Here is a 12,572-nt window from a genome sequence, read left to right as displayed (position 1 = left end):
CCCTGACAAATAAATAAAATACTTAAAAATAATAATAAAAAATAAAGTAAAATTCCAGGCTGGGATAACTATTATAAAGGAAAATAAAGAGAGTGATGTTGCCAGAAAGTAATGAAGGGTGGGAAAGGCTAAAGCTTCAGCCCTTACTTTAAGTAAAGGGACTGAGGAACCAAAACCAAAAAAGATGTATGACAGAACTCATAAAATCAAACTCAACTCAGGGAGGTTCAGATCTGAAAAACAAAGAGTACAATTAACACAGAAGACAGCATCGGAACCTGGCTATGTCATGATATACTTAAGATTTTTTCTCACCAGACACTGCTGTAATCATGTTGCTAACCTCCAAACTACTTTAGAAACAAAGCAAAGGTGGCAAATCAGGTAACTCAAATACTAAGTAGTTAAACATTCAGGAAACCAGCAGAAATTTAACAGTCACATGAATCTGGACAAAAATCACCAACTTCAATCTAAAAATTACTTCCTGAGAGTTGCTTTCTGATCTTCAGTGAAGACAGATGTGATTTAGAGTCTTTATAAATATTATGATAACTACACATTCTGATGAATACAAAGGATGTCATATACTTATCTTCACTCCCTCTTAAAACCCATCATTCAGAGTTGAACTGTGTCCCCAAAACTGCTAAGTTGAAGTTTTAACTCTCAATATCTCAAAATGTGAACTTATTTGGAAATAAGATAATTATGGAGGTAATCAGGTTAAAATGAGATCATCAGGGTGGACTCTAAACCAATCTGACTGGCTTCCTTAGAAAAAGGGGAAGCTCGGACCCCCCCCCCACACACACACACAGAATACCATGTGACCATGAAGGCAGAAATCAGGGTACTGTATCTACAAGCTAAAAAATGCCAAAAATTGCCAGCTAGCCACCAGAAGTTAGGAGAGGGGCATGAAGAGATTTTCCCTATAGGCTTCAGAAGGAACTAACCCTGCCGACAGTTTGATTTCAGACGTACAGCCTCCAGAACTGAGAGACGATAAATTTTCCTATTGTTTAAACCATCCAATCTGTGGTACTTTGTTATACACTATAATAGTAAAGAAATACAAAAGGGGTAACTCACAAGTACAAAGAGAAAGTTTGGAGGAAATGACAGAAAATGAAAGGTGGTCAAGTTTTTGAAAGACAAAAAAATGGATGGAGGAAAAAAAATGGAGGATCAGAAAGAGAGGCAGTGCTCAAAACAAGCGCCCACACTGGTAGAAGTATGTTAAAAAAAAAAAAAAAAAGGCATTACAACTATAAGACAATTTCCCAGAGTCAAAAACACGATTTTCCAAATTGAGAATTCCTACCAAGTACCCAGCACCAGGTGGAGAGGTATGTGCACTGTAGCAGGCTCCACCAAAGGCAGTCACAACGGAAAGATGCCAACAGACCATGTTAAAGGCTCTGAAGTTTAAGGGCAAAGGATTCAGAAATCACCATGTGGGCATGGCTATACAAAGCAGGACACACACTGTACTTTCAATCAGAGGTAGAGCATCTCAATGCCAGCTACCTTCCAAACTTCTCATGAGGACACAGAGCTGCAGATGATTCTGCTTGTGGGGATAAGGCTTCATCAGATTGGAGCAACATCCACATATTGAGTGTTCTTATATCCTTCTGACTTACAGAGACTAACATAACAAACATGCCCACTAGCCAGGCATGAGTGTACAAAGCAAGGCCAGGACTGTGGGTCCACCATGAAGCCAGGTGAGGAGGGCATTTCCCAGTGTTCCAGTCACTCCCTCAGAGTGATGGTACAGGGACGAAGGCTGCAAATCACAAATGAAGGCATTTCATCAAAATATGAGAAGGAGGAGAGAATTTAAAAAGAGATAAAATTGCTAAAAATAAAAAACAGAAAAGCAAAACTGGAAGAGAAAGCGAAAGGATAGAAAGAGAGCGAAGGAGAGAGAAACAGAAATTAAAAAGCCTGGTATTTCCCAAGAGTAAACAAATCAAAATTCTAAAGGAAAACTATTTCTACTCTAGCAATTCCAAAGCCAGCCTACCAATTAAGTATGAAGCTAGAATAAGTTTTCAGACAGGTAAGGTCTCAGAATTGACCTCCTGTGAACCCTCTGTCAAAAAGCTAAAGGGGGATGTGCCCACCAAAATGAGGAAGCAGACTGACAGAAAACTATCTATGAGAAAGAAGGCCCGGCATAGGTGAGAATTTAATGGGATGCAGGTGAGTTCAATACTCAAGTCTTGTAACTGTCAGAAACTGGTGGCCTGAATTTGTGATTAATCCCAATAAAACAATTAACTTCAATGAAAACAAAAATTTGAACTGGTGAAGAAATAAAATCATTGCATAGGCTTAGTTTTAAACAGTACTTGGCCATGAAAACATAAATCCTGAATATTGAGAACTTTAAATATTATAATAGAAGGAAAAGCGTGTGAGGGTTATGTAAGAGATGAATCCTCATCTAGCATAGAAGGAAATCCACACAGAATGTCTAGAACCTAAAAAACAAGCTACAGTAGTTTAGGCATACACCCATGGAATTAAAGCTCACAAGAAATACATAAAAAGAGTTGAAAGTGGGGTGCCTGGGTGGCTCAGTGGGTTAAGCCTCTGCCTTCAGCTTAGGTCACGATCTCAGGGTCCTGGTTGAGCCCCGCATGGGGCTCTATGCTCGGCAGGGAGCCTGCTTCCCCCTCTCTCTCTGCCTACTTGTGATCTCTGCCAAATAAATAAAATCTTTTAAAAAATATATTTTAAAAAGGAGTTGAAAGCAGTAATCAGCAGTGAGAGACTGGTATTCTTCATTATATATCTCAAAGTAATATCTGAATTTATCTGAATTTTTAGATATAAAGTATACTTAAAAGTGTAAAAAATGAAAAAAATTAAAAGATGAATACAACTATCATCTGATGCAGCCTTACAATAAAGAACCTCATCTATGAGGAATAAAAACTGGAGAAAAAAACCCAAACCTCCAAATATGAGCACTGTGGGTTTTTGTTTTGTTTTGCTTTTAATTAGGAAAACTCTATTCCAGCTCTCAGCATTAGCACCGAGCTTTAGGTATGTCTCATTAAAACAAAACAAATGAACCAGGAAATTTAAAAATATAAAATTCTTATTAAGTCATCTAGTTCATTCACTTGGAAAAGGGAAATGTCCTAACACAGAAGCCCTTTTCTTTCTATGTCAAAGATACTAGCAAAAACTTTAGCCAACAATGAAAAGGATGACACTCAAAAGATTTTTTTAAATTTCCACCATTAACCACCATTTTCAGATAGTAGAAAATGAAATTTCATGTAGGTTTATCTAAGGAAATTTTAATGATAATCAGCTATTAAAATTTATAGAAAATGTTAGAGATTTTATGAATTAGTCAGCAACAGTTTTTTGTTTGTTTAGTTAAAGCATTCATCTGCACTATATACAGTCGATATAGAGGACAGTTCTGCTTTCCAGCCACAATGAAAGGGCTCCACTTATAGTCTTAGACAACATAATTCAAAGAGCAAGAGATGCAATGATGGCAAAAATCACAAGGCTTAAATGTGCGAACATATGTTGTACATAAAGCTCATATACAAAATTGCTAATAAAAATAAATTTTCTATTTTAATACTATAGAGGTAAAAGTTCTGGGTCAAGGAAGTTTTAAGCAAACACAAACATCTTTCAACTAAATATATTCTCATGCTAACAAAAATATAAGCACAGAAGTTCACTCCAAGATACTTCCTTTGACTCACTTTCAATCTCTCATGCAGTACTCCCTTCACAATCTCTCCCAACCTGGTTTTATAAAAGTTTGCTTGATACAGAAATAGACTTACTTAATTCTCCTATGAGACTATATGGTACTTCAAAGCAAGAGAGATGTGCTATTCACCTTTTTTCTTTTTTGGCCCTGTGCTTCTCAACACTGGTGTCTTGTCTAGTTAGAAATCCTAGGCTGCCACCTTGCCTCTGGACCTCTAGGTGGCTTGTGGCTCTGGTTTAATACACAACCTCATCTAATCCTCAAAATCAGGCTATCAGTAGGTATTGTTATCTCCATATTACAGAAGAGACAACTGAGTAACTATATGCCAAACATGTAATCATGAATTTGGGAATTCCTAAAGATCTATGAATATATTTCTGTTTAATGAGAAGTTATTCTGTACTTAAGAGTTCATAAATATGCCAAATCACTTATTTATTCAATTACAGTAAGTAAAATACCATTAAAATTCCATCAGAGAGAATCCTATCTGCAGATGTAGTTACCAAGTGAGTACAATAATATAGTGAAGAAAGTGCCAATTCATAAAATACAAATCTGTTCAAAAATACAAACTCAGATACTCAACAGTATTAGAGGATTCAGGCAGGCTACCCACAATGTGATGGGACAAGTGTTACCACATGGAGTTAAGAAGCTGGAAGTTCTGTTCAACTCTGAAATGTTTTAACTCAGGGCTCCTACACACAGTCCAGTCCCACATCACCCAGGGATTATGGAGTACACTTCACATATGAGGAATAATCAAAATTACCAGGGAAAATCCTTCAAGAAGACATCATGTTGTATACCGACATCCCAGGTCTCAAAAGTCCAACTGAGCCCATTTCTTCCTCCCAACACTAAAAAGAACTGCCTTCCTCTCAAGCTGAGTCTGAGACCAAAATTTAGCTTGAGTTTAGGAGCCATGTTTTAAACATCAGATCCAAACTCAGCCCAGGGATATGGTCATATTACAGAAGGCAGGCAGAGGAGCATCAGCTTCCTATCGTACAATTCATTCTGGGGCAGATCCCAAGAAGGTGTGGTGCAACCAGGTCACTTCTACTATTTTCTTGGCTAGCCTTTCTCTTAACATGGTTGGTTTTGCATACATAAATGATTTCGAAAAACCCAAGCTCCTACACAGCAGGTGCTATCCTTCTATTAGCAGCTTATAGATGCTAATGTTAAGAGTAAGTTCTCCGGCTCTACCTAATTAAAAAAAAAAAAACCTCCAAATTGTTTTAAGCACATCAATCAGGTTCATGAGAATTCTTACCGTCCTTGGACAGCATGGTGGCAGGGGAGCAAGGGGAATGAAATGAGGTCAACATCAACACAGTTGCACGCCTTTGGCAAATCTCTTTCAGCTTTACTGTCTTCACCTAAAAATGCAGCTACTACCTCTACCATGCAGGGTTGTTGTGTCTCTTAAAAGATAATTTATGTAAAGCATAATATCTCACCCAAAGGTGTTCAAACATGTAACTGTAATAATAACCATAATTTTTTACAAACATCAAACACCTCCTCGAAACAGTGTATCTAAAAAAAATAGGCAAAAGCACCCTTTTACGGACCCAGTCACAGTGGACAGTGTATAAAGACACCAAAATTCCAAAAGTTTACTTTTCAAACACTGCTACTTAGGATATTTTGAATTTGTTGAACCAGTTAGAAAACCCTACAACAAAAGATTACTCCTTTTTTATAAAGCATTTGTTTAATAGACATTCTAAATTATAAAACAGATAGCTTTCAGGGCCCCTGGGTGGCACAGTCGGTTAAGGATCTGACTCTTGGTTTTGGCTCAAGGCACATTCTTAGGGTCATGAGATCCAGCCAGAGCCGGACTTTCAGCACAGCACGTAGTCTGCTTAAGAGATTCTCTCTCTCTCCTTCCTCTTCTCCCTCCACTCTGCTCACTCACTCAATAAATAAATAAATAAATAAAATCTTTAAAAAAGAAGATATAATAGAGAGCTTTCTATTTAGAAAGTATTAGATACTTCTCTAAATCAGTCCTGTTCCTATATAGTTCATATGTGAACATGTTATGATTGTAATTTTAATGTCAAATAGCTAAATATTACTCACCCCAAAATGCTGCGACTAAAGTAATTTAAAAAGATATAAAATGTGGGCACTTTGCAATATTTTACAAAAAAAAAAATAATTACACTTAATATCCTGAAGGAAACAAAAAGTATATTCCCTATGGTTCTTCAGTAAAACCAAACATTCATTGACTTACGTTGGTCCAGAAAAAAGGCACATCACTTGACAAAGATCATAAACTTACAGACAAGTATTGGGGATAATATCATAGCATAATTCAAAGAGCTCCACTTCAGAGTTCATAATTCACACCATCTGATAGTTTTGCTGTCTGAGAATCTTTTATATTTATCTCTTATGCTTTTTTAGGACTTGAATTCACAACCCTAAAATCTAGACTTGTGTAGAAATTAACTGACTGAACCACCCAAGTGCCCCGAAAGGCTAAATGTAATATATTATGCCCAAATACCTGACAAAACCTACTGATCTGGACACCTCATCAGTAAACACCAAGTCTCTAGTACTGCTGGACACACGTATCTTGCCAGGAGCAATTCTGGTCACATCATAATGCACTGAATAGATCAGAACCATCATGGAATTGTACAATTCCACTGTTTATTCAGAAGCATAAAAAAGGCTTTTAGGTAGATCTCAATTCCAGATTAACCAATGAATTTTTTGTTTATGATTCTTTCTATAAAAAAGACATCTTATTATTGATCTAAAAATCAAGGTTTTAAAAAATATGTTTAAATCAATTATCCCTTCCATTTTATTTAATAGGTAAAAGCAGAAATTCGGTCACTAAAGTTACTCAGTACCATACGCGTATCTTTTTGTCTCTGAATAAAATCACTGAAAGATGCTTTCCCCAAGCTCAGCTTCTCCTCTTTATCTAATAATTACTTAGTTATGACTACCAAAACCAAGTAATTTTTAAACCTAGATACTGGTACCCTTTCTCTTTTAAATACTATGCCTTTAATCATGTTTCTTAAACTCTTCAAATCCATGTCCCTTTATACCTCCTGTGATGTTACTTAAAATTTCAACTAAAGTCACAAGTGACCCAAAAAGTTAAAAATCAAAACAAAGAGAGACAGCACACTAGACCTTCAAAAAATTTCCACTACATTGTGAGTAACAGGTCTATACAACCAACCCAGCTCACTCTATTTGAGCTTTCTGCACATCAATTTACCAAGATCTATCCCTTTGTCTCTTTCTCCCTCATAGTTACTTTTAAAATCAACAGATCCTATCCTCAGGTGTTGCCATTTAAAGGTTCTTTCCTCCTAGGGGCACCTGGGTGGCTGAGTGGGGTAAATGGTCTTTGCTCCTCTCCTCAAATCCTACTTTCTCTTCCAGAGTCTGCCAAATCTTTCAGGCTAGCCTCTGATCACTTCCATTCAACAATCTGTCTCTCCCATATTCCTCCCCTTAGTTCCACGTTTACAGCAAGAAGGCAAACTAGCGCTGCCAGAAGGCCACAGGGAGAGTCTGAAAATTAAGAAGACAATAGTTAATTTACTCTAATGCAGATTAATAGCTAGAGGAAAGCCACAGATGATTTAAGAACAAACACAAAGTAACACAAGATCAACTCCTCCTACAGCTGAAATTCATCAAGGAAAGAGTACTGAAAAGGATTCAATGTTTGGGGCAGGTGGAGATGGGAGGAAACTGAAATGAAAGAACTGAGATGGGAAAAATGTATTTGCTGAAATAGAGGAGAATGGATCACTGGCTATTCTTAAACTGAAAAGATAAAGATGCCAGGAGTTGAAAACAACTTGGAATTTATATATCATTTAAATTTTATTTATACTTTGCTTGGTTGAAAAATTCTGAGGCGGTTCAGACAAATATACATATTACTACATAATAAAATTGAAAGAACTGGCACAAAAGCAAGAATATAAAATAAAATAAAGGCAAGAAACTAAGTCACTATTCATAAAATCAGCTACAGTAACTACAGAAATAAAGACTTTCTAAACTGTTCAAATTTGACAAATAGGATAAAGGCAATACTATAGCTACCTGAACATCACAAGATGGGCTTTCCTATGAGCCAATGCTTCTCCTCCAAGGTAGAAAAGCCTAATTTGGTGGTTCGTTTAGAAAATACAGGACACTACAGATAAATATAAACAGCACATAATAAAGTTTTAAATTCAAAAATTACAAAAATAGCTACATAAAGTCTAAGTGGATTTTTAAAAGATCTCTTTCTGTGAATCCTTCATTTTTCTAACACATTTATGTAGTCTCCCAATTCACATATTTGACCTAAATAAAAATAATCTTAAAAGACCCTTCTTCTAAAGTAAACCACCTGGACTTTCAGCTACACTCTCTTTGTACAGAGGTAAAATGAAGGTAGCAAAAGGAGCCAAATGCTGTAACCGTTCTCTTACACTTTACAAGTTCAATGACTTCCAGCTCCTTTCTTCCTCATTTTCTTAGTAATAATTTTAACACCAATCTAACTTGACAAAAATAGGATGACAGAAATTTAGTATTCAGGGGCTTTAGAGGAAAAATAATCTAAATTGTAGTCAGTGAACCTAATTTAAAAAACTGTGTATCTTATCATCATTCTAATCCTCAAAGTCACATTCAGGGCTTTATCTTGCATTGCCACACAGCTGATCTCCTAACAGATTCTTTTTTTTTTTTTTTTTTTCCCTTCTCTTCCTTTTTGATAGACTGAAAACTTAGAGCAGAATCAACCAGTCACAGAATTTCAAAACGGAGGCAGACCATCTGGGCCTAGATTCCAGAGGATGGTAAGGAGCAAGGTGTTACAGGGAGCTTAGGGCTGGAATGGCCCCACCACACACAGGTTGCCACTGACTCTCAGAGACACCTAGTTGTTCCACCTGGACCTCAGGGCTGAGTGCAGTTTTCTCCCACATTTGTATTTTTTTTTTTTTTTGAAAATTTCATTTGAGAGAGAGACAGAGGGGGAGGAGGGGCAGAGGGAGAGGGAGAAACAGACCCCCCCTCTGAACAGGGAGTCAGACACGGGGCTAGATCCCAGGACCCTGAAATCATGACCAGAGCTGAAAGCAGACACTTAACAACTGAGCCACCCAGGAGCCCCAACATTTGTCTTCAAGAGTAAGGAGGGTACACATGTAAAGTGTTTAGTGTTACTAATACTGTGTTACTAAAAAGAATAAAGAATGAAACTGACAGCAGGGGAGGTGGATTCCAGAAAGTGCAGTTAACTGCTAGGAAAGCCACCAAAAAATCTTACTTGAAGGCCTTCTGATATAGCCATAAAGCTTACTACTCCAGCCTGTAATAATTATTTTCAAAGTTTTAATAAGACAATTTGATAGGATTCTGCCAACTGGAGGCTCTCCCTACTAACCTGTGAGTTATTTCATCATGAAGAAGGCAAATGACAGTTTAGACTCTGGGGCTCAGCCAGAAGTGTTATATCTTATTATAAATGAGGGAATAAAACAGATAAAAATGGGCTTTCAAAAGAAATGTCCCAAACAACTGTCCAGCCATTGACTGGTCAGTGCATAAGGGGGAGCGCGCTATTACAGTCAGAGTAAAAGGACTGGATTTAAATTAAAGGCAGGTGGGCTTAAGTTAGACTTAAAGAAAAACGTCCTAATTTAACATTACTAAGCACTTAATGCAGGCAGCTGAATCTATCTCCCAAGACAAAGCTTCCAACTAAGTATTATTGTGCTCCTTTACATGAGGAAATAATGTATACAAAAAAAGCATACCCAGAGGAAATAGCTGTTGACACAGAGAACCAAGCTATATTTAAACTAAATATTAATATTTAAACTAAACATTGCAAAATGTTCCCTATAATAGTCATGAGCTTAATTTAACCTTCTACCACCTCTAATGCCTGGCACCATCAGGATTATTCAACCAACGCTCACAATTCAGGAAAGTTGAGTGAACTCATTCAGGAAGTGCCACCAGCTCTCAGGTCACTGGTAAGGACACACAAACACTGACTGCTGCTTCCTACCTTTATTCAACAGACCTCCTCGTTGGTTTTTCTAAAAGCTGGCTCTGCATTTGGTAGTAGGCAGCTACCAAAGCCTGCCTGGCCTTCAAGGACCTTCAGTCTAGTGCCGGAGACAGTCCACCCAATTAACCAAAAATTACAGTACAGGGTGATGAGTATCTTCATTGCTACATTCTTGGAGCAATGAAGGACACAATGCCCAGCTGACTCTATTAATTGTTTCTTAACAGTGGCTTTACTATACTGTTTAATGGTTTTCAAATGGTCCCATTTCCAGTTCCTCTTAAACATAAAGCTGCTCTGTTGGTTCTCAGCTGTGCTATCACATATTAAAACAGAACCTATCTTTTTAATTCTAGCATTGTACAGCCATCTCTATCAACATTTACTTATACTTCAGTCTGACAGATCACAATTAACCGTACATTTAATTGGAAGGAAGAAGCTGCAGGCACTGGCCAGTGCTCTTTCATAGGTGGCCTTAGGCCCACTTTTTATACTCTGGAGGAGTATAGTCCCCTGGTTGACTGCCCTGCAGGCAAAGTGAGGATGCTGCACTAGGGGACCACCAGAATACTTCCCCTGCACCTTGTGGGCTCTGACGCTCCCCACCTCAGCATCTGCTACTCTTTTCATTCTTAAACCACTAAGATTAGTATCAGACCTTCAATATGTAAACCACACGGGCCACTAAATTTGTAAATATTTCAAATATATTTTAAAAACTGACTTTGTATTGTCAAAGCATTATGAACCAGCCAGGCCAGATTTTAATAAACAGTAACACTTAGCGAGCATCTTTACTGAGCAAACAGCTTCAACAGGGCCTGGCCTGACACCAAGACAGAGACTCTTTTTCAGTTTTAAAAAAAAAAAAAAGGTTTGGAAAATCATCCCGAAATGTACCATTAAAATTAGTATAGCGGCTTAAGGAATCCTTCAGAGCATTTTCAAATATTCAGGCTTCTAGCACTTTCTAAAAGGAAGGCTGATCTTTCTGGCTCTGTTTTTCTGAACTATGACTTCAAAATGTCATCCCAAATTCTCAATGAGAACAGTCTTAATTTGTTCAGGCGAGTGAAGAAAATGGTGATCCGCCAGGTTTAAAGTTGAGAGAGGAGCCCTTACTATAAAACTGTTACCGTAACGCGTTCGGTACGAATTGAGATTTGCCGAGGGATCAGGGGTATGAGAAGGGAAAAACTACTCACGCTTAGGACAGGGTCTACAACCTGGAGGCGGAGGCGCGGGGCAAACGAACCGCGGGGGAGAAATAACAGCAACTTCCCCAGTCCTGGCTTCAATGCGGATCACGTGCCTCGGGCGCCCCCTCCCCCAGGGCCGGGGGCGGGATGGAGACGCGGCCTCCAGCCGCGCTTTCCTCGGCGGGCGCCGCTCGGCCAAGCGTCACTTCGGCCTCCGCTCCAGCCTCCACGCCAGAAACCCGCGAACTGGGGGCTCTGAAGTAACCATCACCTCGGGCTGCGCCGCGAGCACCCGAATGTTTCAGTCAGTCTTCACGTCCCCTTCCTCACGTTGACCCCGCAGCCGCCAGCCCCGGCTCCCCCCACCAACCCAGCCGACCCTGCGAACCCGTCCTGCCGCGGCGCCGCTGGGGGCCGTGTCTGCGTGACGCGGCGGCGAGGCTGGGGTCCCGGCCTCCCCGCAGGGCAGCACCGCGCCGAGTTGGGAGACCCCGGCCGCCCGCGAGCGCAGAGACGCGACGCCCGCCGCGGAGGCCGAGCCGCGACGTGGGGGCCGCGCGGTGGCGCGAGGACCCGGCGGGGCGTCCGCTTACCTGCGGCGCCTCCGCTCCCGACCCTCGCCGGCGCCCGCGGGCGGCCGAGGGGAGCCGGCGGCTGGACGGCGACAGTGAGGACCGGCCCGGTAGGGCGGGCTCGCCGGAGGCTGAGGGGGCGGGGCCGGCTGAGGACGCGCGCGAGGCCCGGGCGCCCGCCGCCGCCGCTGCCTCGGGAGCCGCCTGGGCCGCAGCCGAGCCGGGCGGCCCTCATGAATGGGACGCGGCGGCGGCGGCGGCGGCTGTGGCGGCCGAGCGGCTGGAGGGCGGGCTGCGCGCAGGCCCCTCCCCGACCACGTGACGCCGCGCTCGGCCGCCGCCTCCCGGCCGCGCGACGCCCTAGCGGCCTCCTTCCCGGGCCCGCGCTAGCCGAACGCGCCGTAGCTGCTGCTAGTTCCCTTCTCTGCACCGCCCGGAGCGCTGGCCTCTTGCTCGGCTCAACGCTAGGTATACTTTTCCAAAAAAAAAGTTTCTGCTGGTCCCCATGGCAACCCCGTGGAACTTCGATACCTACTGTCAGAAAGAATAAATATTAAAATGCAAAAAAAGGTATACAGTTGAATGTTCTATAATCCACTTTTAGCCTGTTTGGTTACTCTCCCCGCCCCGCTACACATTTAAAAATACACTTTTTTAGAGGGAGATGGCCAAAACTGTATATGACTGCACACTGGTTTTTATATTTTTGCAGGTTATTATTAAAAGTTATGTATGGAAGTGCATGTGTTACTGCCAAACGTCAGTTAATTTCTCAGTATGCGTTCCGGGGATAATTTATATAACTTTGAGGATCTTGGAAAATAGGCATTCATAAAAAGCTTCTGCGTGATGAGCCCGGCGGCCGCACAATTTCTTCCCACAGATGGAGTGTGCTGTGGTTGGGCTGTGCGGGGACCCAGAAAACCGGCTGCCAGTCTCAGGGCCCCTCTGTG

At 40.9% G+C, this 12,572-nt stretch overlaps 1 protein-coding gene across 2 annotated transcripts in view; it reads right to left on the bottom strand.

Annotated features, from left to right (window-relative positions):
• The window catches only part of LPIN2 (lipin 2), an 82,441-nt gene extending 70,644 nt beyond the window's left edge, over positions 1-11,797 (bottom strand). Inside the window, exon 1 of one of the 2 annotated variants that reach the window (XM_059409295.1) lies at positions 11,641-11,797. The gene's annotated coding sequence lies outside the window, so the exon portion shown is untranslated. Of the gene's footprint in view, positions 1-11,053; positions 11,547-11,640 lie in introns of those variants that run through there. The other variant, XM_059409294.1, reaches the window with a different exon arrangement.
• Between the last annotated feature and the right edge of the window lie 775 nt (positions 11,798-12,572).

This window comes from Mustela nigripes, chromosome 8, assembly GCF_022355385.1.
Source record: "Mustela nigripes isolate SB6536 chromosome 8, MUSNIG.SB6536, whole genome shotgun sequence".
Lineage (NCBI taxonomy): Eukaryota > Metazoa > Chordata > Mammalia > Carnivora > Mustelidae > Mustela > Mustela nigripes.
Note: the sequence above shows the minus strand (reverse complement) of the source record. Positions and strands in the feature narration are given on the sequence as shown.